Raw genomic sequence first — 4,058 nt, forward strand, 5'->3', positions numbered from 1 at the left:
GCATCCACAAGAAAATCTGCACCCAAAAAAATTAAAAAGCTAAAAGTAAGACATCCACTGGTAGTATTTATTTATGTAATGTAACAAAAGAGAGAATTAGAGACTTGTGTAACCTGCATCTTCTTGGCTGAAACAAAATCAAATGAACCTTAATTCATATTTAAAATTATCACCAAGTCTTACAACCATGTCAAACTTCCAAATAGTTAAAAACTACAACCTATAAGTACTATATTCTATGCAAAAAACATGAATATTGTCTCAAAATTTACCAAAAAAAAAAGTCTAATGTATAGAAGAAACACAAGAGGGAGTTCAGAGGGAGTTCAGAGTTCAAAATTTACCAAAAATGGTGTTATGAAATAACCTAATGTATAGAAGAAACACGAGGGAGTTCAGAGTTCAAATCCTAACAACTTAGCAGTAACTTAGTAATCAAGGAGATCTTTCGAATTTCTCATGCACCTTATAAACTACAACTACAGATCTTTAATTCACCCCTACGCCAAAATCAGCGATTCATCAATTAAAATAGAGAGTTAACGATTATAAGATCTACATCTCCAAATCATTAAGAACCTCTAATTAGACACACCTGCATAAATTATGTTAGGATCAAATGAAGCTCACATCAATTAAAATTCTGAGTACATCAGTTCATTATAAGAAACAAAACATTATGATAAGCATAAAGACATGATAAACAACAACATTGAACAAATAATTGAAACTAAGGAAACAAGAGATGCAGAAGAGAGCCAACATTCTAGTTCCATGTCTCTTAAATTACCTAAATTCTTAATGAGTGCTATAACCAATTTACCGCTGTTGTTTTCCCTAAATCTGTAACTAAAAAAGACACAGAAATTAGAGACTTCACAAACATATAGCTACAGTAAAAAACTTAACTTCACAAAAGAAAAAAATTTGAGAAAACAAACTGAAAAGCTTAATCCAACATATAAAGTCTTTACACTAGTAAAAATTGGGGATTCCATGACGGTCATTATGTGTCTCCGGTGTATTGAACTCAAAAATCATTCATCCATCCATACAAGTCAACCAAGTCTAGATGTGTCATTACCACTAAGCATGGACTGTGCTCGAAATGATGGGTGTTCTGGACTGCAAAACCATAAATATTTCAAACATATTAAAAAATCTAGATGTGTCAAAACCACTAAGCATGGACCACGAGTTTTTCAATTTTTAAGTTAGTGTACAAATTAAAGATCGTTAAAGTACACTTGCCACTAGATGCAAAATGACAACATGTACATGGACAAACTAGTAAGAGAATCGATGAACGGTGGACCGACGGAGCAGCGCGATGAACGACCTGCAACAAAGTGGATTTTCCTCTATTGTAATTTACATAAAATAAATGCAAGTTTGTTTTCAATACTATCTCTTAACTGCAAAATCCTAGAAACTGAGATAATCAATAATACAAGTCATTTAGTATATTGTACACCCTCATAGAATCAATAAACTCTTGCTAGAATCAATAGCCACGGGGCTTAAATCCGATGCAATAACCTTTCCACCATTTCATAAAATCCTACCAATACCTATAGCAAGAGCACCACTTCCAGTCCCTAAATCAGCCCAAACCCCTCTTTTCAAATCATCATTCTTTGACAAAACATTAGGAACCAATGGTAATTAGGCTGTAAACACAGATGATTAAACAAGGAAAGCAAATTTTCAACAGTCCTAACTTTACAAATTACATTGAAGTGCTAGAAAAAACATCTTCAAATATCCTTAAGTTATAATTCTGATTAAATGTAGAATAGAATTACTTACCTTGGAATGGTGCAACAATTGCAATCCAATTCTTAACATATTTCTCAAAAATCTGCAAACAACAATAAAATTGCAGACTTTGCAAGTTAGCTTTCACAACAAATTCATAAACAAATTTGGGGTACTGTTTTCGAACTTGATAGGTTATGCATCTTATGTTCAGATTTACCCGTAAATAATCATAATCAAAGACAAAAATCAGATTACAATCAACCAACATAAGAGTTGTTTAACAAAAACCCTAAAAATGACATAAACCAAAGACTCTAAACATATCACAATCAAAGGGAAAAGATGCTAAACATATTGAAAGCAAATTGAACTAAAGATGCTATACAACTCAAATGTTTTAAAAAAGGCTGTAGAAATAAAAATGAGTACCTAAAATGAAAAAGTTGAATCAGAAGATAAAAGATTGATTTGGATATCATAGACTCACAGGTAGAAGAAGAATCCTCGGTGTCCCTGGAAAACAATAATAAATTAACATAAAGAAGCTTATAGCAAAAAAACCCAACAAATCTGAAACAACTCAGAAAGAGAAAACCTAAATAAACTCCAAACCTCCAAATCTGATGGAAAACAGATTATAAAACAAAATCCATAAAACCTGAAACAAACACAGAAAAACAAAATCCAGCAAATAAAAAATTAACGAAAATCAAAACCTCCAAATTTGAGTTTACATAAGAAAACTATAAAGATTTGAGATTCAACAATACCTTTTGAGACCAGTATGTGCAGAAAGAGAACCTAGCAGGCGGAATTGGAAAACAATCCATAAAGAGAAGAATGATGCGGGTCGGAAGTGGGGTTGTAAACAAGGACGAAAGAAAACGATTAGGGATTAGGGTTAATGGATTTCTTCTCTTTGGCTGATTTCTTCATGATTTTAGGGCACAACCAGATTCGAGTTCATGATTCAAACAAAAGGGAAAAGGATAGTGTTGAGGAAATTGATGATTTGTGCAACTGCAAATTACTGATTTGGGTTTAGGATTGTTTTGGAGAGAAAAAGAAAAGAAAAGACAAAAGAGGGAAGAGATGAAATATGGGCGCGAGTGAAAAATTTAGAGATTGAAAAATCGCCCGCGTTGCTTTGCCACAGTTTCAAGTTTCAACCATTGTCAATTTTCCTAAAAATCTCTCCTATCATTTGAATCGAAATTTTTTTCTTATGAGTCAACCTTTTGTTTTTTTTGGGTACATTCATATATGATTACTAGAACTTTGACCCATGCGGTGCATGGGTCTAATTAGGTGTAATATGTAATAATAAAAAATAAAATACAAAAATTCTAAGAGCATTTTCAATAAGAGTAGTATAGGGAATTTCATGGACTAATTATTCTATATTTGTTTATGTGCTTATTTTATATTTTATATATTTTTTAAATAATTTTTGAACCCCATCATTTTGTTTACTTATTAAAAAAAATTGCTGATAACTAAAGGTTCAAAAATTGATGATAATTAAAGGTTAAAAAAAAATTAAAGACGTAATCAAGAACATAAACTTAAGTAGACATCCATAAATAAATAAAAATTGTGATTAATTCCGCCGTTCAAATTTATTGAAAACAGGGTTAACATATTAGGATTCCTAAATTCTTTCATAATTGAAGCACATGTTTTAGCGGTTAAAATGTTTTATTGTAAGTAAGAGATGCAGGTTCGATGACAAATCTGTATATTTTTAATATAAAGCTGCAATAAAAACAAAGAGAAAATGAGGGGAAAAAATTTTGGTTTAGGGTTAACTTATGTTAGCAAGCTTATAATATAAGAGATTATCGGTTTTTAATTGTTTAAATTGTGCAATGAAAATTGATGGTGCTTAATTGTCGTATGAAATCTTTCCTATGAAAGTTGATGGAGCTTAACACTTTGTGGACATAATTTAAATCACAATTGGTCTGCTAGTGCATATTATATCAATTGATCATCGGTTAATATTAAATCTGCAATATTAAAAACAAAATAATGAATGTGATTAGTGACATGACTATGGTTGTGTTTGGTTGTATTGCAAAAAAATTGATTTAGTAGAATTGAGTTTGATAATAACTTTTCAAATTACACGTGATAATAACTTTCCAAATCTTACATGATAATTATTCTCTAAATTTATGATCCGGTAGAAAAAAAATCATTGATCAGGAAAGACAAAAAAATATTTCGCGATGAATAATATAGTCAACAATAATTTTGATATGATATACTTTTAAAATTGATGGTGCTTATCAATT

Source organism: Trifolium pratense, linkage group LG4, assembly GCF_020283565.1.
Source record: "Trifolium pratense cultivar HEN17-A07 linkage group LG4, ARS_RC_1.1, whole genome shotgun sequence".
Lineage (NCBI taxonomy): Eukaryota > Viridiplantae > Streptophyta > Magnoliopsida > Fabales > Fabaceae > Trifolium > Trifolium pratense.